The 26,785-nt window shown below is 48.1% G+C and overlaps 1 pseudogene; it reads right to left on the bottom strand.

Annotated features, from left to right (window-relative positions):
* Positions 1 to 23,965: 23,965 nt before the first annotated feature.
* LOC140627870 (olfactory receptor 3A1-like) lies at positions 23,966 to 24,456 on the bottom strand (annotated as a pseudogene).
* Positions 24,457 to 26,785: the final 2,329 nt, after the last annotated feature.

The following is a 26,785-nucleotide window of genomic DNA, read 5'->3' as shown; positions in this document are numbered from 1 at the left end:
TGACTTGGGATGCTGTCTGATGGGGGAATGTGGTTTCTGACGGGGGATGAGCTGTCTGACAGGGGATGGACTGTGACGGGGTATGCAGTGTCTTACAGGGGATGACCTCTCTGACGGGGCATGTCCTGACTGACAAGGGATGCACTCTCTGACGGGGGATGCGCTCTCTGACGGAGGATGACCTGTCTGTTGGGGGATGTGCTGTCTGACAGGGGATGCTGTCTGATGGGGGATGTGGTGTCTGACGGGGGATGGGCTGTCTGACGGGATGACCTGTCTGACAAGGCATGACCTGTCAGTCGGGAGATGCGCTGTCTGACGGGGGATTTGCACTCTGACAGGGGGTGACCCGTCTGTCAGAGGATGTGCTATCTGACAAGGGATATTCAGTCTGACGGGGGATGACCTGACGGGAGATACGCTGTCTGACAGGGGATGTGCTGTCTGAAGAGGGATGCGCTGTCTGACGAAGGATGTGCTGTCTGACGGGGGATGACCTGTGTGACGGGGGAAGACTTGTCTCAAGGGGGTTGTGCTGACTGATGGGGGATGCACTGTCTGATGGGGGATGACCTGTGTGACCGGGTATGACCTGTCTGACGGGGTATGTGTCTCTGACAGGGGATGACCGGTCTGACGTGGGATGGGCTGTCTGAAGGGGATGCGATGTCTGACAGGGATGTGCTTATTGATGGGGGATGTGAGGCCTGACAGGGATGTGCAGACTGACGGGGGATATGCTGATGGGGGATGACCTGTCTGACGGGGGATGGGCTGACAGGAGATGCGTTGTCTGATGGGATGGCCTGTGTGATGGGGAATGCGCTGACTGACGGGGGATGCGCTGTCGGATGGGGAATGATCTGTCTGAGAGGGGATAACCTGTCTGACGGGAGATGTGCTATCCGCTGAGGGATGTGCTGTGTGAATGGGAATTTCGTTTCTGCTGTGGGATCTGTTGACTGAAGGGTGACGTGCTATAAGAGGGGGGTGTCTTGTCTTCTGAGGGAGGTGCTGTCCGACATCGGATGTGCCTTCTGTGGGGGGATGTGACGTCTCCTTACTGGACCATTTGCGGCCTCAGCGTCCATACCCATAAAATCCCATGATAGGGGATCCCTGGGTGGCGCGGCGGTTTAGCGTCTGCCTTTGGCCCAGGGCGCGATCCTGGACACCCAGGATCGAATCCCACGTCAGGCTCCTGGTGCATGGAGCCTGCTTCTCCCTCTGCCCCTCTCTCGCTCTCTGTCTCTCTCTGTGTGACTATCATAAATAAAAAAAACAAATTAAAAAAAAAAATCCCATGATAGTGTTGCCTTCCCAGGAGCAGCTAGAGGGAGCTCGGTGCCGTTTGCACACTTTTCCACAGCAAGGGCCAGTAGAGAGGACATTGGGCAGCTTCGGCAGTGGGGGGCTCATCAGGACCATGGAATAGCCGCCGCTCATCTCTATGTTCCCGTAGGTTCCTTTGGTTCATCCTCTTCCGAGGCTGCTGTTAGGTCATTCCCTTCGGCATCTCACTGGGGCGCATGTTTTTGTCTTGTGGGTAATGATTCTTTCACTTAGCAGATGAAGAGCCTGGGGCTGAGTGTTTTCTTTTTTTAAAAAGATTTTATTTATGAGAGAGAGACAGAGGCAGAGACCCAGGCAGAGGGAGAAGCAGGCCCCACGCAGGGAGCCCGACGCGGGACTCGATCCGATCCCGGGTCTCCAGGATCACGCCCTGGGCCCAAGGCAGCGCTCACCCACTGGCCCCCCGGGTGCCCTGAGTGCTGTTTTATGCCGTCGCTCCGCATTTCCCGAGCTGCCTATTATATGCCATGTGGTTCCGTAGGAGAAACCATGTGTATGAATAGACATCGCGCAGGCTCCGCCCCTTTTCTTTCTTCTCCTTTTCTCCTTTTCCTCTCTCATTCATCCTCTCCCTGTCATTTACTGGAAGTCTTCGTCGAGGAGGGAAACTACCCGTCGTCCTGTTCTTGCCAGTATTAACCAGCCCGGGGCGTCAAAGCAAGTGGATCGGAATTGCTCAAGTAAGTGTGGTGGGGTAGGGTCGGGATGCACTACGGATTCAAGGGAAGGGTGTCACGAGGCTTCCTTAAACCATCCCGGGGAGCTCGGCTGGTTCAGTCGGAAGAGCACGCGACTCCTGGTCTTGGGCCATAGGTTTGAGCCCTACATTGGGTGTAGAGATCACTTAATCGTAAAATCTTGGGGGGCACCGGGGGGGCTCCGTTGGTTTAGTGTCTGCCTTTGGCTCAGATCATGATGTCAGAGTCCTGGGATCAAGCCCCACAGTGGGCTTCCTGCTCCGTGGGCTGCCTGCTTCTCCCTCTCCCTCTGCCTACCCCACCCCCCGACTCATGTCATGCTCACTCTCTCTCTCAAATAAATAAGTAAAGTCTTTAAAAAATTGTTAAGAGTGGGCATCTTTGTCTTTTTGTTGTGTTTTGTTTCTGATCTTAAGAGGAAAAATTTTCAACCTTTCACCACTGAGCATGATGCTAGCTGTGGGCTTGTCATAGATCACCCTTATTATGTTGAAGTACATTCCTTGTATAACATAATATGTTGAGATTTGGGATCCCTGGGTGGCGCAGTGGTTTGGCGCCTGCCTTTGGCCCAGGGCACGATCCTGGAGACCCGGAATCGAATCCCACATCAGGCTCCCGGTGCATGGAGCCTGCTTCTCCCTCTGCCTGTATCTCTGCCCCTCTCTCTCTCTCTGTGACTATCATAAATAAATAAAATAAAAAAAAATTAAAAAAAAAACATAATATGTTGAGATTTTTTTTTATCATGAAAGGATGTTGAATTTTGCCAAATGCTTTTTTTTTAGATTTTTAAAGAAATATTTTATTTATTTATTCATGAGAGACACGTTTTATATGCCTACCAGCAATGCATGAGGGTTCCAGTTGATCCTTATCCTAGCTAACATTTGTTATTGTCTTTTTGAAAAATTTGATTTCTTTTTTTTAATTTTTATTTATTTATGATAGTCACACACAGAGAGAGAGAGAGGCAGAGACATAGGCAGAGGGAGAAGCAGGCACCATGCACCGGGAGCCCAACGTGGGATTTGATCCCGGGTCTCCAGGATTGTGCCCTGGGCCAAAGGCAGGCGCTAAACCGCTGCACCACCCAGGGATCCCCTGATTTCTTTTTTTAAATAAGCTCTATTCTCAACATGGGGCTTGAACTCACAACCCCAAGATCAAGGGTCCCACACTCTACTGACTGAGCCAGCCAGGCACCACCAAACAACCAAATTTTATTTTAAATATTTTATTTATTTATTCATGAGAGACAGAGAAAGAGAGAGGCAGAGACATAGGCAGAAGGAGAAGCAGACTCCCCTCATGAAGCCTGATGGGAGACTCAATCCTAGACCCCGGGATCACGAGCCACCTAGGGGTCGCCTCTTTGTTCTTTTTCAAGATTGTTTTGGATATTCTCGGTTTCTTTATTTACCATATGAATTTTTAAAAAGATTTTACTTATTTAATGATGAGAAACAGAGAGAGAGAGAGAGAGAGAGAGAGGCAGAGACACAGGCAGAAGGAGAAACAGGCTCCATGCAGGGAGCCCAATGTGGGACTTGATCCCAGAACCCCAGGATCATGACCTGAGCTGAAGGCAGACGCTCAATCACTGAGCCACCCAGGAGTCACCATATGGATTTTTGTATCAGTTGCCCATTTCTGCAAAGATTTCAGCTGGCATTTTGATAAAAATTGCACTGAAGCCTATATTAATTTGGGGAGTTCTGCCATCTTAACAATATTAGGTCCTTCACTTCACGAACATAGGATGTCAATTTATTTAGATCTTATTTACTTCCTTTCAACAGTATTTTGTAGTTTTCAGAGTAAGTTTTTCATTTAATTTGACAAATTTGCTCATACATTTTTTTGGAGAGAGAGAAAGAGAGAGCAGAGGGGAGGCGCAGGGGGGGGGGAGAGAGAGACTCTTGAGCAGGCACCATGCCCAGCGCGGAGCCCGATATGGGCCTTGATCTCACAACCCTGAGATCATAAACTTAGCTGAAATCAAGAGTTGGATGCTTAACAAAGGGAGCCATCCAGGTGCCTCAATTGCTCATAAATATTTTAAGGTTTTTGATGGTATGTGAATGGAATAGATTTCCCATGTAATTTTCAGATAGGTCATTGCAATTTATTTATTTATTTAATAACTAAATTAATTTAAAAATTATTTTAATAAATTTATTAACTCATTTATTAGCTTTAATAGTTTTTTAGTGTTTTCCTTAGAATTTTCCACATGCTGAATGAGGTCATCTGCAAATAGAGAAAATTTGACATCTTCTTTTCCATTATGGCTGACTTTTATTTCTTTTCCTAGCTTGACTATACGGCTTGGAACCTCCAGTACAATGTTTAATAGAAAACAAGTACTGAAATCCTTTGTTTGTTTCTGGTCTTAAGGAAAAAGATTTCAGTCTTTCATTATTAAGTATGATGTTAGCTGTGAGTTTTTCATGCGTGCACTTTATAATGTTGATGAACTTCCTTTCTATTTTTTAAAACATTCTGTTTTAAAGTAATCTCTACGCCTAACGTGGGGCATGAACTCATGATCTGGAGATCAAGAGTCACATGCTCCACCGACTTAGCCCGCCAGGCACCCCTATTTTTATCATGAAGGGTGTTAGATTTTGTCAAATGCTTTTCCTGTGTTTATTGCGATCATGTGATTATTCTCCTCCATTTTATTTATATGTAGTAAATATAAGTATGTCTTGAGCTGAGGACTGAGTATTTGAGGCCCCTTGTTGTGAACTAAATTGTGACCCCCCCCCAAAAAAATATGCTCTAGTTCTAACCCTTGTTACCTGTGAGTATGACCTTATTTGGAAATAGGGTCTTTGCAGATGTAATCAAGTAAAGAAGGCAAACTCATACTGGAGTACAATGCGCCCTAAATCCAATATGACTGATACCCTTATTAGAGAAGAAGAGGAGCATGTGAGTGGGCACAGTTGGTTGAGGGTCTGACTCTTCATTTCGGCTCAGGTTGTGATCTTGGGCTCACAAGATTCAGCCCCATATCAGACTCTGGACTCAGTGGAGAGACTGCGTGAGATTCTCTCCCTATGCCCCTCCCCCTACATGCACTCTCTATCAAATAAATAGATATTTAAAAAAGAAGGAAGAGAAATAGACACTGACACAGAAAGAGGAATGCCACGTGAAGATGGAGGCAAAGATTGAAGCGATGCATCTATAAGCCAAGGAATGTCAAGGATTGTTGGCAACCATCGGAAACTAGGAGAAAGGCATGAAACAGATCATTTCCTAGAGCTTTCACAGACAGAATGGCCTGCCAACATCTTGATTTTGGTCTTCTGATCTTGTGAAATGTGAGCGAATCAATTTCTATTGTTATAAGACAGTAAGTTTGTTGTACTTTGTCACGGCACCTTAGCAAACTAATATATCCCCCAACTCTCCAATGTTGTCACTTTAGTTGCACTTGACCACTTAAAGTTCTGCTGATTTTTCTACCCACTAACAGCAACCATCAGCCTCTATCTGCATTGAGATCTGAAATTTTTCCTGGGAAAAAATGGTTGCCGATGAACAGTGCAAATTCATCACTCCTTCCAGGGCTTTCACTTTGTTTGTTGTGTTTGTTGTGAGGGCCTCTCATTTAGCAGGTCTTTGTTTCCCAAGAACAGTGAGACTACAGAAAATGCCTACCACTGCTCAGCTTAGGTCTGTAGCCTCTAACCCTGTGCAGCTTTAGAACTATGCACATGCCTTGGGGGAGAGCAGCCATTGGTTTGAGGACCCGAGAGTCTCATGTTTTTTCTGAACCTTAGCAGTAGGTTTCTGTATGTGTCAAGTTCAGTTTCTCAGCATCTATCCTTCAACTAGAGCCAGCATATCCTTTAAGCAAAAACCAGCTGCAGTTCCCCACCTCATATCTAAATGTTTCTTCCTGTCTTAGTTTGTTCACGCAGCTAAAACAAAAATACCACCGACTGGGTGGCTGATAATCAACAGACGTGTATTTCTCACAGCTCTTGAGGCTCGAAGTCCAAGATCAAGTGCTGGCAGATTCAGTGTCTGGCGAGGGCCTGCTTCCTGGTCCATAGATGACCATCTTCTCATTGTGTTCTCACATGGCAGCTGGGATGAGGGTGTTCTCAGGGGTCTCTTCCATAAGGGCACTAATCCCTTTCATGACGGCTCCACCTTTATGACTTAATCATCTCTCAGAGACCTCACCTCCTAATACTATCACATTGCTAGTTAGGGATCAATATGTGGATTCTGGGGGGACACAAACATTCAGATCATAGCACTCTACTCTGACTCTTCGAAATTCATGTCCCTCTTTGCACACAGAGTGCATTCATTCTATTGTAGTTGCCCCCAGAATGTTCACCATTACAGCAATAACTCTAAAGTCGAAGGCCAAGTCTTATGTAGATGTCATCTAAATCAGATGTGGGTAAGACTCAAAGTATGAGCTGAGGCAAATTCCTCTCCATCGGTGAACCTGTGAAACTATACGTGTTGTGTGCTTCCAAAATACAATGGTGGGATAGGCATAAAATAGACTTTTTCATTCTAAATGGGAGAAATAGGAATGAAGAAAAGACTGACAGATCCCAAGTAAGTCCAAAGCTTAATGGGGCAAATTCCAGTAGGCCTTAAGGCTCAAGAATAATCTTTAGCTTGATGCTCTGTCTTCCATGTCCACTGGGATGGCAGTGTCACCACGTAGCTTGGTGGGATGGCCCTGCAGCTGCTCTCTGCTGGGGCCCTGAAGCTCTCCTGGGCTCGGATTGCATGCCTGAGATTGTGCTGGGTAACCTTGTCTTTTAGAATCTAGAGGGAGGGACACCGTGGTGGCTCAGCGGTTGAGCGTATGCCTTTGGCCAAGGGCATGATCCTGGAGTCCCGGGTTCAAATCCCACATCGGGCTAAGTGCATGGAGCCTGCTTCTCCCTCTGCCTGTGTCTCTGCCTTTCTCGCTCTGTGTCTCTCTGGAATAAATAAATAAAATCTTAAAAAAATAAAACCTAGGTGGAAGCCGTCAAGCCCCCCAAAGCCCATGTACTCTGGGCTTGTAATAGGAGGGTTAGTCCTGAAGATTTCTGAAGCACCCTTGAGGTCATTCTTCCATTGTCTTAAAGAATAGTGCTTCGCTTATATTGAGATCGCTAATCCATACTCATTTCTGAATCAAATGGTCACTTGGCCACATTCTTAGTGTTGTCATTTTTTGCAATATGGTTAGGCTGAGGATTGTCCAAATCTTTTTTTTTTTTGAGATTTTATTTATTTCTTCATGGGAGACACACACAGATTGGCAGAGACATAAACAAAGGGAGAAGCAGGCTCCCTGCAGGGACTCAATCCCAGGACCCTGGGATCATGACCGGAGCTGAAGGCAGATGCTCAACCACTGAGCCACCCAGGTGCCCGGATTTTCCAAATCTTTAAGTTATGCTTCCTTATTGATTAAAAATTGTCTTTAAACCATTCTTTCTTCTCAAGTTTTACTAAGCAATCAGGAGGGACCAAGCTGCCCTTTCAACACTTTGCTTAGAAATTTCTTTGGCTAAATATCCAATTTCATTGCTGGTAAACTCTGTCTTTCACATAACACTAGGACACAAACATGATTCAGCAAGGCTCTTTGCCACTTTATAACAAGGATGGCCTTTCCTCCAGTGCCCAATAATATATTCCCCATTTCTGTCTGAGACCACATCAGAATGACCTTTATTATCCACATTCTACCCATATCCTGCTCATGATTATGAAGACTGTGGCTTTCTCCATATCTCTCCTCTTTTCTTTCTGATCTCTTACCAGAATTGTCCTTGATGGTCTGTTTGTGGCAATATAGGCTTTTTCTAGTACGCACTTCAAAACTCTTCCATCCCCTACTGATCACGCAGTTCCAAAGCTGCTTCCATATTTTTGAGATAATTTGTTACAGCAGCACTTGTCAGTACTAATTTCTGTCTTAGTGCATTCAGGCTGCTATTACCAAATGCCACAGTCCAGGTGATTTATAATAACAGACATTTATTTCTCACAGTTCTGAAGGCTGGAAATCCAAGATCAAGGAATTGGTAGGGTTGGTATCTGGTGATGGCCTGCTTCCTTGTTCACAGACAGCCATCTTCTTGCTGTGTCCTCACATAGAGGAGGGGCTGAGGGAGCTCTTTATGGTCTCTTGTATAAGGGAACTAATCCCATTCATGGGAGTTAAACCCTTATGACTTTTTTTTAATAATAAATATATTTTTTATTGGTGTTCAATTTGCCAACATACAGAATAACACCCAGTGCTCATCCTGTCAAGTGCTCCCCTCAGTGCCCGTCACACATTCACCCCCACCCCCCACCCTCCTCCCCTTTTACCACCCTGAGTTCGTATGGGTTGATGACCTCCCAAAGGCCCTGCCTCCAAATATCATCACATTGGGAATTAGGTTTCAACATATGACTTTTAGGAGGGACACAGATATTCAGCATATAGTACTCCCCTCTCTGGAATTTTACTCCCTTTAATACTTACTGCTTCTGAAGTTCCATGCATTTAAAAATATGATTTTAGAATTCACTAGCCTTTCTAATTGTTCTTGATGAGAGTGTTGTTTTGATGAGCTGATCTGTATACTAAACTACCTAAAAATATTCTGGCTTAAAACAATAATCATTGTATTGTATTTTACAATATTTTGCATCAGAAATTTGGTTAAGGCTCACCTGACTAATTCTGTTCTTTGTGAATCAAGTGTGGTGAGTTGGTGATATTCAGCTGCTGGCTGGTCTTGTCCAAAATATCTAAGATGGCTTTAATGATGATGATTGTCACCGACCCTTTTTTCTCCCCTTCATATCTAATCCATTTACTAGTCCTGTCTCATTTATATTCAAAACATGTCTTGAATTCATCAACTTTTCTCCATTTCCACTGGTGAAATCCTAGCTCAAGGCATCTTCATCTCTTTCCTGAAACCTATTGACAATAAAGTTACTGGTTTCTGACTTCAACATAGTCCCCCTCAAATATATTTTCCAGATTGATCTTAAACATAAATAAGATAATCTTACTGCCTTTCTTGGTACCTTCCTATGCCTTCTATTTCACTTTAAACTAAAATCCATATTCATTACTATGACCTATAAGGCTCCACCTCATCCAGGAGATGTTCCCTTACTGAGTTCCAGCTATATTGATATATTCATACACTTATTCCACAAATATTATTTGAATACCTGCTATTGCTAGGCAGTAGGCCTGCAGTGGTGAACAATCCAGGCAGGGATTGCTGCCTCATGGAGCTTATATTCTTGTATAGGGGCAGACAATAAATAAGGTAAATAAATAGTATATTAAATGGCAATGATTACTAAGGGAAAAAGAGCATGGAAAAGAGATAAGAGATGGAGGTGGTGGTTCATTATAGATATAGAGGCCAGGGAAAAACTTCTTGAGAAGTGGGCATTTGGGATCCATGGGTGGCTCAGCGGTTTGGTGCCTGCCTTTGGCCCAGGACTTGATCCCAGAGTCCCAAGACTGAGTCCCACATCGGGCTCCCTGCATGGAGGCTGCTTCTCCCTCTGCCTCTGTCCCTGCCTCTCTCTTTATGTGTCTGTGTGTCTCTCATGAATAAATAAATAAAATCTTAAAAAAAAAGAGAAGTAGGCATCTGAGGAAAGACTTGAAAGAAGTGAAAGGAATAAACTACATGGATATTTGGTAAGAAAATATGAACAAACCTTTTTTTAAAGATTTTATTTATTTCTTCATGGAAGACACACACACACACACAGAGAGAGAGAGAGAGAGAGAGAGAGAGAGACAGGCAGAGAGACCGGCAGAGGGAGAAGCAGGGTCCATGCAGGGACATGGGACTCAATGCAGGGTCTCCAGGATCACAGCCTGGGCTGAAGGTGGCGCTAAACCGCTGAGCCACCTGGGCTTCCCTTGAACAAATCTTTAAGAGTAAAGAGAGGGATCCCTGGGTGGCGCAGGGGTTTGGCGCCTGCCTTTGGTCTAGGGCGCGATCCTGGAGACCCGGAATCGAATCCCACGTCAGGCTCCCGGTGCATGGAGCCTGCTTCTCCCTCTGCCTGTGTCTCTGCCTCTCTCTCTCTCTCTCACTCTCTCTCTCTGTGGCTATCATAAATAAATAAAAATTAAAAAAAAAATAAGAGTAAAGAGATCGAATCCACTAAAAAAATTGCCCAGTAAATGCAAATACATGACCGAAAGGCTTCACAGGAGAATTCTTCCAAACATTTAAAGGACAATTAACATTGATCCTTCTCAAATTCAAAAAACAGAAGAGGAGGGAACAGGTAACCCACTCTATGAGGCTAACATTACCCTGATCCCAAAGCAAAATTAAAGACCACAAAAAAACTACAGATCAACATCCCTTATGAATATATATGTGCAAAAATCTTCAACACAATCCTAGCAAACAGAATCCAGTAACATATTAAAAGAATTTCATACAGGGGTGCCTGGGTGGCTCAGTTGGTTAAGGAGCTGACTTGATTTTAGCTCAGGTCAGGTCATGATCTCAGGGTCCTGAGACAGAGCCCCATGTCAGGCTCCCAGCTCAAGGATTCTCCCTCTCCCTCTTCCCCTCTCCACCAATCGAGTCCATGCTTAAATAAATAAATAAATAAATAAATAAATAAATAAATAAATATTTTTAAAAAAATCACACGCAGAATCACCAAGTGAGATTTGTTCTAGGAATGCAAATGTGGTTCCATATGTGAAACTTACCAGTGAATCAATAAAACAAAGGAAAATCCCAATCATCTCAATTGGTAAGATACAGTTTTTGACAAAATCCAACACCGTTTCATGATAAAAACATTTAAAAACCCTAAGAATTTAAGGGAAATTCCTAGAGATGATAAGGGGAATGTATGAAAAACCCACAGCTAACATCATATTCAGTGGTAAAAGACTGAAAGCTTTCCGTGTAAGATCAGGAGAAAGATAGGATGCCCACTTTCAACATTGATTTTCTTTTAAAATTTTTTTATTTTATTTAAATTGAACTTGCCAACATATAGTACAACACCCAGTGCTCATCCCATCAAGTGCCCTCCTCAGTGCCCGTTACCCAGTTACCCCATCACCCCATCCACCTCCCCTTCTGCAACCCTTTGTTTGTTTCCCAGAGTCAGGAGTCTCTCATGGTTTGTCTTCCTCTCTACTTGTTCCCCACTTGGTTTCCCCTCCTTCCCTCTAGTCCTTTTCAGTACGTCTTATATTGTACAAGAGTGAAACCATATAATTGTCCTTTTCCTATTGACTTATTTCACTCAGTATCCACATCGATGTGAATGGTAGGCATTCATTCTTTCTGATGGCTGAGAAATATTCCATTGTAGACATAGACCACAGCTTCTTTATCCATTCATCTTTCGATGGGTACCAAGGCTCCTTCCACAGTTTGGCTATTGTGGACGTTGCTGGTATGAACATTGGGGTGCAGGTATCCCATCGTTTCACTACATCTGTATCTGTAGGGTATATACCTAGTAGTGCAACTGCTGGGTCATAGGGTAGCCCTATTTTTAACTTCTTGAGGAGCCTCCACACAGTTTTCCAGAGTGGCTGCACCAGGTCACATTCCCACCAATGGTGCAAGAGGGTTCCCCTTTCTCCGCATCCTCTCCAACATTGTTGTTTCCTGTCTTAATTTTAGTCATTCTCACTGGTGTAAAGTGATGCCGCATTGTGGTTTTGATCTGTGTTTCCCTGATGGCAAGGGATGTGGAGCATTTTTTCATTTGCTCGTTAGCCATGTTTAGGTCTTATTCGGGGAAATTTCTGCTCATGTCTTCTGCCCATTTCTTGACTGGATTGTTTGTTTTTTGTATCTTGAGTTTGGTAAGTTCTTCATAGATCTTGGACACTAGGCCTTTATCTGATAGGTCATTTGCAAATATCTTCTCCCATTCTGTAGGTTCCCTTTCAGTTTTGTTGACTGTTTCTTTTGCTGTGCAGAAGCTTTTTATCCTGATTAAGTCCCAATAGTTCATTTTCGCTTTTGTTTCCCTTGCCTTAATAAATGTGTCTGGCAAGAAGTTGCTGTGGCTGAGGTCAGAGAGGTTGCTGCCTGTGTTCTCCTCTAGCATTTTGGTGGATTCCTGTCTCATATTTCGATCTTTCATCCATCTTGACTTTATCTTTGTGCATAGTGTAAGAGAGTCGTCCAGTTTCATTCCTCTGCATGTGGCTGTTCAATTTTCCCGACACCATTTATTCAGGAGACTGTCTTTTTTCCGGTGGATATTCTTTCCTGCTTTGCCAAAGATGAGTTGACCATAGAGTTGAGGGCCCATTTCTGCATTCTCTACTCTGTTCCATGGATCTATGTGTGTCTGTTTTCCTGCCAGCACCACACTCTCTTGTTGATCACAGCTTTGTCATACAGCTTGAAGTCAAGCATTGTGATGCCCCCAGCTTTGGTTTCCTTTTTCTCTGGCTATTCGCGGTCTCCTCTGGTTCCATACAAATCTTAGGATTATTTGTTCCAACTCTGTGAAGAAAATGCATAGTATTTTGATAGGAATTGCGTCGAATGTGTAAGTTGCTTTGGGTAGCATAGACATTTTCAATATGAGCATCTATGAGCAATCTATGAGCATGGAATGTTTTCCCATCTCTTTGTGTCTTCTGCAATTTCCTTCAGAAGTGTTCTGTAGCTACTGGAATACAGATCATTTACGTGTTTGGTGAGGTTTATTCCTTGGTATCTTATGGTTTTTGGTGCAATTGTAAGTGGGATCAATTCCTTAATTTCTCTTTCTTCACTCTCATTGTTAGTGTATAGAAATGCCACTGATTTCTGGGCATTGATTTTGTATCCTGCTACATTGCTGAATTGCTGTATGAGTTCTAGCAATCTTGGGGTGGAGTCTTTTGGGTTTTCTATGTCCACTATCATGCCATCTGCGAAGAGGGAGAGTTTGATTTATTCTTTGCCAATTTGAATGCCTTTTATTTCTTTTTGTTGTCTGATTGCTGAGCTTAGGACTTCTAGTACTATGTTGAACAACAGTGGTGAGAGTGTGCATCCCTGTCGTATTCCTGACTTTCAGGGGAAAGCTCTCAGTTTTTCCCTGTTGAGAATTATATTCATTGTGGGCTTTTCATAGATGGCTTTTATGATATTGAGGTGTGTTCCCTCTCTCCCTACAGTGTGAATGGTTTTTATTAGGAAAGAATGCTGTATTTTGTCAAATGCTTTCACTGCATCTATTGAGAGGATCATATGGCTCTTGTTTTTTATTACTGTAATCTATTACATTGCTTAATTTATGAATGTTGAACCACCCTTGCATCCCAGGGGTAAATCCCACTTGGTCTTCAACCCCGATTTTCTTTTTTTTAATTTTATTTATTTATTCATGAGAGACACACACAGAGAGAGGCAGAGACACAGGCAGAGGGAGAAGCAGGCTTCATGCAGGGAGCCTGATGTGGGACCCGATCCAGGGTCTCCAGGATCATGCTCTGGGCCCAAGGCGGCGCTAAACCGCCGAGCCACCAGAGCTGCCCTTCAACCCTGATTTTCAACATTGTACTAGAAGGTCCATACAGAGCAGTCAGGCAAGAAGAAGTGATAAAAGACACCCACATTGAAAAGGAAAAAGTATAACTATCTGTATTTGCTGAGGACACGATCTTATATAGAAATCCCCCAAGGAAACCACAGAAAACTGCTAGAGCCAATAAATGAATTATGTAAAGTTTTAGGTTACAAGATCAACATGCAAAAATCAGTTGTTTTCCTGTACACTAGCAATGAGTAATTTGAACATGAAATTAAGACGGCAATTCCACTTACAATAGTCTCTAAAAGAATAAAATACTTATAAATTTAACCAAGAGGAATATACATCAAAACTACAAAACATTGATGAACGACATTAAAGATGACCTAAGTAAGTGGAAAACATCCCGTAGGCTGCTGATCCATCTTGAGTCAATTTTTGGAACGTTGACTATATTGGACCCCTTCCCTCATGCAGAGGGCAGCAAGTTTTCGTCTCTGAAATGCAGGCTTTTTCTATATCTGTACCTGCCCTCCGTCCTGGCAGGGTTTTGCCAGCAGTACCATCCATGGACATACTAAAGTCTCATTCACCATCACAATCTTCACACAAAGGCTCTGCTGAACTGGGTTTGTGGCAATTCCCAGGCCACGTGGGGCTACCTGTGCTCTTGAACCAATAAGCTAGAGGAGGTTATTGTGCTGGTCAGGGAGAGGTGTCCTGATGATCCAGAGGACAGAGAATGGCTGCTCTATATTGGGGTTGGGGAGAAGTGTGCCTGAGACCCAGACAATTTGAGGGGCACCCTCCTAGTAATGCCATGCAGGAAGGTCAGATTTAATGGAAGATGACAGCAAGTCCTTATGGACAGAACCAGAAAGGCTCAGCACCCTTAATGATGGGGGCAGGGGTCACCTCATCCTCATGAGCTGGGAAGTTGGCTGAGGGCAAAGGGAGCAGAGAGGGAATGGATGTAGATGAAAGAAATGAAAAATGCCAACTTGGGCCTATGTCTAACGTAGAGATACTCATGCCTATTTTGTTTCTTTGTCATCTTACACATGTTTTAGTTTGTATTAGCCAATTTTCTCCTATGCCACATTCCCCCTCCTATTTTATTCCAGTTAAGTCGGTGGAAGTGAACTTTATAATGTAGTCCATAGCTTCCAGGACATCCACATGGTTTTACAAACAGACTAGAGACGCAACAAACATCACCCTGAGATGGATGGGTTTGGAGTCTCTGCAGTTCTGGAGAGAGTGTGTGTCCTTTTATTTGTTTAAAGGACGGTCGCATTATGGTAGGCAGGAGATCGTTGTTGCTATTATTGCCTGAACACTTACATAAGGGATTAATGTATGTAAAGCACTAGAAAGAGTGGAACGTACTAAATGTTAGCCCTTATGCCATCTTATGAGATGAGTACGAGAGTATATGAGAAAAGTACATTTGGATGCCAAGCGGCACAGGGAAGGTCAGTGGTGGAGTCTGTGGCTTGGCCCACACCACCCACTGTAACCTCCCTCTGGTGAGCCTTCTGCTCCTGTACAATTGCTCTTACCTATGTCACTACAACCTGATAGGAAATTTCTGGGGAAAGCATGTATCTAGACATCCTCCTGGGTTCCCAGGGCCAGATAAGCAGGGGAGAGAGAGGCATCGCCCGGGTTCCCGCAGGCCAGCAACGCAGCCAGCCAGCAAGGCCTGGACAGCATGTGGTGGAGCCGGGGTGGCCCCACACTGGCAAGGGGCAGCTGCCGCCTGGGCCTCTCCCTGCAGGGAGGAAAGGCTCCCGGGCTTGAGCGTGTAGGTGGGGATCCAGCCATAGGTGGGGATCCGGCGGCGTAGGTTCAAGGACCCGCGCCCTGCTCAGGCCCCGGGCCCCCTCCCGTTGCAGCAGTGGTCCCTGGCAGGGGCGCCCCTCTTCCCCCCCACACCCCCACCACGGCCATCACCCCCAGCCCTGCCAGCCTCCGGCCATACCTTTCCCGTCGACTTGACCCCCTTCCAGACACAGAAGTAGACCAGCACCCAGCAGGCCAGCAGACACAGGGTCACCTCCCAGTTGAGGGCCCCCGGCACCTCCAGGCCCCCGGAGAGCCGCAAGACTTTGTTCCTGGGGGAGGGAGGGTCCATGAGGGGTGCAGGCAGCGGGCAGTGAGGCTGGGGGCAGCCCCGGGGGCGGTGCGCCCCGTCCAGCCCCCCTCCCTCCCACGCGTGGGGCACGGAGGTGCTGCAGGGTGTGAGCCTGAAGCCCGAGTGTCCCGGGCCCGAGGCCGTAGGGCTGGGAGCCCGGCCCCGCGGCACCCACAGCACCCACAGCACCCATAGCATCCACATCATGCCCGCGAGCCACCCCCTCCCAGGCTGGCGGGCACGATGGAGTGACAATGCCTGGGACTGAGACTGAAGGAAGCAGGTCCACCCATTCCCGCTCCTCTAGGGGCTGTGCTGGGGGCTCCCCGAAGACAGGCCGGGCCCCAGCACAAGCAGACTCAAGCCATATGTAGAGCCCATGGCAGGGGACAGGCAGGGCCTGTTGGGGGGACCTGCCCGACCGCCTCTTGATGCTCGGGTACCCTGATCAGGTGATCAGCGGGCTGGGGACACACGGGGTGGCGGCTCAGGCGCGGACTGGGCCGGGAGGGAGTCACTTGCCAGGGGCTTCCAGCCGGGAGGCTCAGGGGGGGAGGTAAGGGCTGTCGGGCTGGGGAGGGTAAAGGAAACCCTTGGAGCCATGCAGGACACAGAGTGAGGCCCAGGTGGCATGGCCAGCAGTGTAGGAGTCAGGGTGGCCCGCATGACCCTAGAGGTGTAGGTGGTCATGGAGGCACAGGTGGCCCGGGAGGAACAGGAGGCACTGGGGGTACAGGTGGCTCTGGAGGCACAGGTGGCTCCGGGGGTGCAGGTGGTGTCGGAGACCCAGGTGGCCCTGAGGGCACAGGTGGCCCCGATGGAGGTGGTGAGGGAGAGGCGAGTGCTGTAGCCATCGCAGCGCCACAGGTGACGCAGGCAGCACAGGCTGCTGGCCCGGGTGGAGCCGCCCTGCCGGAACCTGGGACACCTGCTGTGGCAGGGCCAGAGGCTCCCACCAGGTGGTGCCCATTGCACCAAGCCCAATGCACTGTGCACCAAGGCCGGGTACTCAGCCAGGGAGCCAAGAAGCCAGCCACTCCAGCTGTGTCCTGTCTAAGGGGTGGCTGGGGGCCAGGGGATGGAACCTGGGAGGCCCTGGGACAAAGAGGTTAGGGGGCCAGCCTTGGGGTGCAGAGGAAGGAGGGGCAAGGGGGTTCAGGGGCCTGGAGGGGCCGACCTGGGGCAGGGGGCCGGCGGTGGGCGGCAGAGACAGTGGGAGAGAGGGTCTGACACCCGGCACCAGGGGGCAGGCCTGGGGGCACTGAGGGCTGAGAGTGGCCAGAGGGGAGCAGGCCCTGGCGCCATCGGGAGGCCTGAGGCGCAGACGAGATTGGTACGGGGGGGCCTGACCGAATGTCCACCAGCTTCCTCATGGTGCCTTTCTCGTCTCCCTTGGAGGCAGAGGTGGACCCCAGGCCCTGGCTCCACGAGTCCAGCCCCAGCAAGGGCCCCTGGGAAAGGAGTCCATGGTATCCGGCACCATCGTCACTGTGTTGGTTCCCAGAGGGCCGGGGTGCCCAGTGGGGGAGCAAGGGGGCTGGGGGCAGTCGCTGTTGTGCCAGGGGATTGGTGACTCCCACAGGGTCGGGACCAGGAGGTACACGTGGTCCACGGGCCGGGCCCCACGTGAGGAGGCAGACACACATAGGGGCAGGAGGACCGCATCTCATCTGATCTGCTTGCTCGGTGCCCGCGTGAGGCCGACTGGGGCCGAGGACCCTGGCCACCTGCACATTGGCATGGCCTCTGTCTTGAGCAGCTTTCCCTGCTGGTGCGCACCAGGCAGCCCGTCGGGCCCCACTTTGTCCATAAGCCGAGGCCGGGAAAGGGGGCTCCCCCCGACCTAGTGCCCCTCCTGGGTGGTGCGTCCTTCCCCAGGGCCCTGAGTCCTATGCCAGTGGCCCCTGGATTGTGGCCTGAGGGCTCGTCCTGGGCCCTGGGCCCTGTGGGCCCTATTGGTTCCCCGAGGTTGGAAGGCAGGGGCTGCTTGCTGTTTCCTAGAGAGCCATGCGGGGAGGGGCAGAGGGGGAGAGAGACTCAAGCAGGTCCCACGCACCACGCAGAGCCCCCCACGGGCTCGACCTCGCAACTCTGAGATCATGCCCTGAGCCGATAGGGGGAGTCGAGCGTCACCGACTGAGCCACCCAGGCCCCGTGGACGAGGGCGGTTCCCGAGGTCTGTTACCACACAAAATAAGACCTAGTCGCCTCTGACTTTATGTCCAGCTACTGCGTCTCCACGTTCTCTTTGCCCTGCCCGTGGGGGCGGAGGCCCGGGACACACACACTCCAGGAGGGGCGCCGGGCAGGTGTAGACGGGCCCCGACGGGAGGAGCCGCACTGAGTCCTGTCGCTCGGCCCCCACTCCCCAGCCTGGGGCACAGGGCCCGGGCTTCACAGTAGCCTTGTGGTTGAGGCGCCGGACGCCAAGGCTGAGGTCCCACCCCGAAGCCCGCCGTTCCATGCTTTCTGAATTCTTTTCATTGAGCAGACAAGGTCTTCCTGTTTCTGAAGACCCTTCCATGGTAGGACATGGGACGCGTAAGAGAAGGACCCGGCTGTGACTGCTGGACGCTTAGGCTCTTCTCCACCGAAGGCAGGATCTCGGGGAATTCGGGGCCAGTCTCGTCCGAACCGTGAGCTCCTCAAGCTGGGATCCACCAGGTGCAGTCGCTCAGTCCAGAATGTACTTTTCTGGGTAGTTTTCAAGGCGGTGGGTCTAGGGTCCCCGCTTGCCGCCCAGAAAGCAGCCCCCCCACCAGAATTCTAGTTTCTCTGCCTCCTTGTGCCAGCAGGTGTGACTCCTGCCAAGACTCCTTCCCGTTTGCACGGGAAGCTCCAAGGGCCCCGAAACACTGGAGCTAGAATGTGGCACTTACTGACCTTGTTTGAGGTCGGCGAAGACCGTCGGGGGGTGAGGGGGCTGCAGAGGGCGGGCTGGTATAGACGGAGAGGAGGCTGGAGCTAGAAAGGCGAATTCCAGAGCACCAGAGGCTGGGCCCTGCCCTGCCTGAAGACAGAAAGGGCTCCATACATTTCGGTGACAGGGTCCCAGAAACTCTCTGTGGTGAAGGCCACAAACATGGACGTTCTCATTCTTTGGTTTCTTGCTTTTTTTGTTTAAGATTTTATTTATTTATTCATTAGAGACACACACACACATAGAGCACACATGGAGAGGCAGACACACAGGCAGAGGGAGAAGCCGGCTCCATGCAGGGAGCCGGACACGGGACTCGATCTCAAGTCTCCAGGATCACACCCTGGGCTGAAAGTGGTCCTAAACCTCTAGGCCACCGGGACTGCAAGGTTTCTTGGGTTTATTTTTTATTTTTCTTTCTTTCTTTCCCCACATGCAGTAGGAATGTCTCCCCTATTATTGGACTGAGGAACCATGGTTTGATTCATTATTTAACCCCCTGCCATGACCTAAGAACTTGGCCTCCTTCACTTCAAGGGAGACATGGGCCTGTTTCCTTGCTAAGGGATCGGCTCCCTGCCAGTCAAGCCACATTATGGTAGAAAAGGAGAAAAATGAGTCTTTTGTGTGTAAGACTCCAAAGGAGGAAGGAAGGGACAGCACGGGGCAGATGCAGGAGAGGGAAAAGAGGAAGGGCCACCCGTTTCCAGATAGTGTTTCCAAGATTGGCCCAGAAGCGGGCCATTGGGTGGACATGGAGAAGCCCATGGCTTCCACGGTATTCTCAGCGGCTGCACGACCTTCCGCACAAGGTAGGTTACACGGCTGTGCTAACCGGTCTCCAGTAGGTCGGCCTCCTTCTAGGTTGTTTCTAATGTTTCAGTATCATAAACTATGCTGAAAGAAATGAATAACCAGAACATTTGTTGCTGTGTAACGCGTTACGTAAAGTAGATTTTAGGAAGGGGATGTGTTGGGTCAGGTAATAAGCCCTTTTCTTTTGTTTTCTCCCTCTCCTTCTTCTCTTCTTAAGTAAGGTCCACACCCAATATCGGACTTAATCTACCAGGTCAAGACTTGCGCACTCTACTGACAGAGCCAGCCAGGCACCTCGGGGGAAGGCCCTGTGAAAGCGTTTCACGCGTATTACCAAATTGTCCTTCCAAAAGATCGCGCCAATTCGACTCCAACCAACTGTGGAGGCAAGTGTTCATCTTCTGACTGTCCCCCTCCCTGTATTTGTCAGCTCAGGCCGCCATGAAAAAAGACCATGCACCAAGTGCCTTAAACAACAGAAATGTATATTCTCTCAGTTCTGGAGACTCCAAGTCCAAGAGCATGGTGCCACACCATTGCTTTCTGGCGAAGTCTCCTGCTTGAGGGTGTGAAGAGAGAGGAAGCGAGCTCTCTGGTGCCTGTTCCTCTTCTTACAAGGACATGCGTCCTTTTGGAGTAGGGGCCCACAATTAGGACTACAATGAACCCTAATGACCTCCTTCAAGTCCCTATCTCCATCCAGATGCAGGCCCATTAGAGGTTAGGATTCAACACAGGACTTTGTGGAGGCAGGGAGATACAGCTCAGCCCATAACCTACCCTAAACAGGACATTTTCAGTCTTTTAAATCATTGCCCATATGCTCCCTGAAATAACACCTCAATATGGTTTCACTTTCTTTTGATCTTGAACATGGCTTGCAACCAGTCCTATGATGTTGAGCCAGGGGTATCTCCTCTTCTGTGAACCGTCCATTCATATCATTTATCTGTGTTTTTTAATTCAAATAGGCATGTTTTACTTATTGATCCGTGAATGCTCTTTACATATTAAAGATACCAAAACTTGTCATCATTTGAAAACACTTTCCTTCCTCATTGCTTCCCTGCATCCTTATTCACTTCTTTTCTACACAGAGGGTCTTTAAAATTTTGAGATGCATTTCAGTGAGAGATTTTTTTCCATTATGATTTCTGTAGTTTGTGTCCAATGGAAAGCCGTACCCAGTGTAAAAGTGTCAAATTTGTCATCCATAACATCTTTGGCACTTTAAAATGTTAATACACCAGGAGTTTATTTTGGTGTGATGAATGCCATTGGTCTAACTTTTTCTCTTCCTCTGCCCAAGGTTAGTCTGGTGTCTCAACATCATTTATCACATAATCCATATTTCCCTCCTGAATTGAAATATCATCTTCACCAAAGTCTAAGCCCACATCTGACTTTATTCTTGCACACTTATTTTCTGGCCATTTCATGTTGATTGCTCTGAAATGGCCTCCCTGAGGAAATGGCCTAACGGATACAGTAGAGAAAATTGGGATTGGTATGGGAGAAGAGAGAGAGACACAGATGGAAGTAAACAGTCAGACAGAGAGACTTGATCGGCTCAGGTTGGATTGCCTTTGCAAGGGTACAGGGACATACTTGAGAACAAGAAGGGGATGAGAGAGAAAAGGTTGGGGCATCAGTGGGTAGATTAGAGGCCTGTTGCGTTGGGGAACAGCATTTGGGTTTTTCCTTTACTTCTGTGTTTTTAATAAAAAAGCCCTTATTAATAATTCTGTTAAGAATAATTTGTTTCAAAAGATTGCATACACACAGATATGGGTAAAGATACACAGTCCTAGTTTTAGTGGTGTTAGAGTTTTCAGGTTATTGAGCTCCTACATTTGTAGGGACTGTAAATTCGACCATGGCATATTTATCCAGATTTCTGTGACGATAGCATATTACCCGGTTAGGGGATGAGGGAACATTCCTCTGCTATACAGTAATGTGAAAGATAGGAGGAGAAAGGACAAGATAATGTTGATGCAAAGTTGATGTCCGAAATCAAATGCAGGACCCATGTTCTCATGGGAAGGGAGGGTTTATCAGCCAGGACACAAGCAGTGTTCTAAGGAACCAAGCCAGAGATGTGATTGGAGAAAAAGATGTAAAACTACGAGTCAGGAGCCATAGTGACACCAAGCTTGAAAGCGTCCATAAGGAGCCGGTGAGTGGCTCAGTTGAGTAAGCATCCGATTCTTGGTTTCGGCTCAGGTCATGGTTTTGAGGATGTGTGATTGAGCCCAAATGAGTTTTGGCATTCAGTGGTGGGTCTGCTTGATGATGCTCTCCTTCTCCCTCCCCCTCAAGCCAATACATAAATCTTTTTAAAGAGAAAGTGTATGTAAAGAACAATGGTGAATTTATTGGGTATTTTCAAGTCAGAAGAGAAAGAAAGCTGGTCTTGAGCTTGCCTTTTACAGAAAAATAAATTTCCAAAAGGATCAATGCTGAAGTAGGAAAAAAAATCAAAGCATACAATTAAATTGGAAATATGAAACCATTAAAGTCAAAGGAGAAAGCCCTGATGAAGAAATGTGTGTATTATACAAAACCCAGAAGCCACGTGTGAACAAAAATGAACCAGTGTCTGGATCCAAGGAAGTGTCAAGTGATTTGTGGTAGAGACACCATAAAAGCATCCATCTGGAACTCAGGTGAGCAAAGCATTCATGGGTCAAATAGTAAACAAAGCAGGATGCAAAATCCAGAAGGAAAAATCGAATAAACAACAAAAAACACTAATGTCTAATTACACAAATGTGCTGAGCTCTGTTCAGCAAAGAAAACATGATAAATAAGGTAAAAGGACAAGCAACAAGTCAGGAAAACGTCAGTAACCCAAATGGTAGACTAAAGCTAATGCCTTTAAAATGCAAATAACCCCTAGAAATAAAGACTTAAGAAGAGAAAGAGCCCAGCAGGAAGGTCTACAAATGGCTGGAACCAGGAATCCAGGGGAAAAGAATCAGAAGCAGCCAATTTGGGGCACAGTATTGCTGCGGGTGGGCGAGTCTGCCTTGTGTGCAAGGGGGTCTCAGTTCTCGGATCCCTCACGAAAGAGTGACAAGAGGACCCGCACTCACAGAAAGCCAGCCAGGAGGAAGGTGACAGCACAAAGTACCTTATTAAGGACAGAACAGTCTCAAGGTGGGAGAAGAGGCAGGCCAGGAGCCAGCGACTGCACCCGGGCTGGGGAGGGCTTTCTTTGTATGTTTGCAGAGTTCATGGGTCATGGCTGGCGGAGGGGTCTCCGACCAAGGTTGTGTCCCATCATCTTAGGGGCTCCTACTGGTTGGGTGGGGTGAAACCCAGTGTACATCTGTGATAATTTAGCCATCGGTGACCCTGGGGCTGAGGTGGAAGAGGAGAACACGTTGCCTGCACTTGTGGCGCCTGGTCTGTCATCAGCTGTCCCCCTCCTACCTCCTGCTCCCTCTTCCCCCTTCTCCTTCCTTCCTCCTCCTTCTCCACCCCAGAAGCCCTGAGGCCAAGATGTTCAAAACCACAATCAGCATGCTTTGCCCTCAGCCTTCTAAGGTGTCCCCTACTGTCACTGCCCCTGCCTGCAGCTCATGTCTAACCTGCCTACTTTATCAGTAGGATCCTATTGACGTAAAAAGAGTCACGGGTGCAGGTCACTATATCCTGGGGAAACATCTGCAAGAACGTACACGAAAGTGTTCATTATGGTTACCACAGACCCTGAGGTGATGAGGCATTTTTACTTTCTAACAACACGCCTTGGCGTAAGGCATGAATGATTTTATAGTGAGTGTGTATCCTAGTGGGAAAAACTGCAACATGTCTAAGCACCGGGAAGTGTAAACACCCTGATTCGGGTTTTGCTGTCCTTGGAACTCTGCACGCACATACCTTTGTAGTTCCCAAAGAAGCCTGGAAAAAACCAGCAAGATGTACCCAGGGTTCTCTCTGGGTGGTGAGACCCCAGAGGGCAGGTTCCGGGTGTCACTTTATAATTTTCCGGAAGTGCACAGCTCAGCCAATGACCGTGTATTGCCTCCGTAAATAGGAAACAACGTGTTAGGATGAAACATCACAACGGAAATGCGCGATGTGCGCTGCAGGGGGGGGAGATGCGGCCCACAGAGAACACTCAGTGCACGGGTGGGCCACATGCCAGTCTAGACTCGTGCGCGACTGGAGTGACCCCAAGGCGTCAGGTCACCCAGTCTCACCCAAGAAGAAGGAAGGCTGCGGGCTGGCGAGCCGCATACCAGGAGGTGCACGCTGGCCCATGGGCCCTGAACGAGGCCCTGTTCACCTCCTTGTCCCGCATGCTGTAGACAACGGCGTGGGCACGTGACTGAGCGCCACTCAGGGCACAGAGAGCACTGGCCCCGCGGGCAGGCATGCAGAGCTGGGGAGGATGCAGCAGAGGAGCCAAGAGACAGAGGCAACGCCGCCAGGGTGACGCAAGCAGCCAGGTAGAAAGGGCCTCCTTCGGCCCCCAGCGCAGCGAATCCTGACGACTCAGCCACAACGCGAGCATAAGGTCACAAAGAGGGCCTGGGGCACGACGGCCACCACAGAACTGGAGAAGAACAGGGCAAGCTCCGTGGCCCGCGTGCAGTAGTGAGAGAGCTTGGTCGGCGGGGGGAGGTCCCAGAAGAAGTGGGTGAGGAGGCGAGGCCCGTGGAGCTGGAGCAGAGCGGCCAGGGTGCTGTGGGTGAGCGCTGCCCAAGGCGAGCAGGCAGGCGGTGGCGGCCAGCCCCATGCCGGTCCCCTGTCCCACGAGGTCTCGGTAGTGCAGTGGCTGGCAAAGGACCGCAGAGCAGTCGCCGGCCACAAGTGTGCGCAGGAAGCACTCCCAGAGGCCAGGACGTGGAGAAGGAACATCTGCGTGAGGCAAGCTCCGTTGGGCACCAGGCACACTGCCGCCAGCAGACGTGCCAGCACCGAAGCACTGTGTTGGAGATATAGGCAAAGTCCAGCAGCAACAGGTTGGCTAAGAAGAAGTACATGGGGTGGGGTGGAGTCAGGAGTCCATGACAGTAAGGCTGACGATGCCCAAGTGCCCAACCACAGCGAGGATAATGACCAGGCGAAAGATCTCAAAGATCTTTCCTGTGAGACAAGAATCCACCACAATCCTGGAGGAGGACACAGGCAGCGACCTCTGTGACCTCGGCCACAGCTACTTCTTGATAGACACGTCTCCAGAGGCAAGGGAGACAAAAGCAGAAATGAACTACTGGGGCTTCACCAGGATAAAAAGCTCCTGCACAGCAAAGAAAACAGTCCACAAAACCAAAAGGCAACCATCAGAACGGGAGAAGATATTTGCCAATGTCTTAGCAGATAAACGGCTAGTCTGCAAGATCTATAAAGAACTTCTCGAACTTGACACCCACAGAACACATAATCCAATTGAGACATGGGCAGAAGACATGAACAGACGTTTCTTCAAAGAAGCCCTACACATGGCCCGCAGACACATGAAAGAATGCTCCACCTCACTCGGCGTCAGGGAACTACAAGCCAAAGGCACGACGAGACACCACCTCACAGTGGTCAGAAGGGCTAAAATTAGTCAGGAATCAGGAAACAAGCATGTGGAGGGAGGCAGACCCTCTTACCCTGTTGATGGGAAAGCAGGCTGGTGCAGCCACTCTGGAAAACAGTGTGGGGTTCCTCGAAAGGTAACACATACAGCTACCCTATGACCCAGCAATTGCACGACTCGGTACTTGCCCCAAAGATACAAACATAGTGATCCGAAGGGACACCTGTACCCCAATGTTTATAGCAGCAGTGTCCACAAGAGCCAACTGTGGGCCGAGTGCAGATGTCCATCGACAGACACAATAGACGACTCCTTGGCCATCAAAAAATGAAATCTTGCCATTGCCATTTGCAATGGAGGGAACTAGAGGGTATGATGCTAAGCAAAATAAGTCAGAGAAAGACAATTATCATATGATCTCACTCGTACGGGGAACTTAAGACACAACACAGAGGATCATAAGGGAGGGGAGGAAACGATAAAGCAAGATGAAATCTCCCCCTGCCTATGTCCCTGTGCTCTCTCTGTGTCTCTCATGAATACATATATAGAATCTGAAAAAAAAAAAAAAAAGGATTCTTGGGCCCTGACATAGGACATCCCATCGATAGTATCAACTACCTTGCTTGATGTCTTTAGGACACTAAATTCAAAATCTAAACTTTAGATGTGTGTGTACTGCACATTGTTTTCCAGTACAAGTATGTTTGATGTGCATTTGCTGGGCCACACACCAATTCTCAAGAAATCTGAAGTTAAGAATGCAAATTTCACCGAGTATGCCTCTGACCAGCCGTACCTTGTTCTTCATTTTCGAGGAAAAACTTTCCACTTTTCACTGTTGAGTATGATATTAGCTGTGGGGTTTGCTTTTCAAATCAGGGAATACTAATTCTTTTTCTTAAATAATAAATTTATTTTTTATTGGTGTTCAATTTGCCAACATACAGAATAACACCCAGTGCTCATCCCTTCAAGTGCCCCCGTAGTGCCCATCACCCATTCACCCCCATCCCCCGCCCTCCTCCCCTTCCACCACCCCTAGTTCTTTTCCCAGAGTCAGGAGTCTTTATGCTCTGTCTCCCTTTCTGATATTTCCCACACATTTCTTCTCCCTTCCCTTATATTCCCTTTCACTATTATTTATCTGGGAATACTAATTCTATCCCCCATTTATTGAAGGTTTTTGCTATGAAAATATGTTGTCTTTTGTCGAATGTGTTTTGTGCGTCTATGGATCATATGATTTTTATCTTTCACTCAAACAGGTGATGTTTCACATTTCTAGATGTGCGTGTGTGGAAACATCCTTGTTCTCTGCCTCAGGGTCCCCCCTGCACACACCTGAGATGACAGCTGCCTGCCCAGTAGAAAGTCAGAAAGAACAGGACTGACAGAGACAGTTGAGCCCCAGGCTGGGGCTCTCTTTGGTGACATTGCCCAATGTCACAAGCCATTCTAGACACTGGTCACCCTCTTGCTTGGATGCCTTCCTCACAGACAAGACAGGGTTGCCTTTATTTTCCCAACTTCCGGCAGACCTATTCACAGACCCACAGACGGGGACAAATTCATAAATGTGTCGTCACAGAGTTCTGCACAGCTCAGTCTCTCTGCAAACAGCGGTGGTTCTCCCCCAGACAATGCCTTGTTCCTAAAGTGTCCATCCCAGAGACTCACCTGTTGCAATGGGGCCTTGCCCATCCCCTCCTCGGGCCACAGTGTGCCTCGAGAGCAGCCCCACTGTGCTGTGAAATCAGGGCATCTTGCAGGGACAGGCGGAGAAG

The sequence above is a fragment of the Canis lupus genome, chromosome X, assembly GCF_048164855.1.
Source record: "Canis lupus baileyi chromosome X, mCanLup2.hap1, whole genome shotgun sequence".
Classification (NCBI taxonomy): domain Eukaryota; kingdom Metazoa; phylum Chordata; class Mammalia; order Carnivora; family Canidae; genus Canis; species Canis lupus.
Note: the sequence above shows the minus strand (reverse complement) of the source record. Positions and strands in the feature narration are given on the sequence as shown.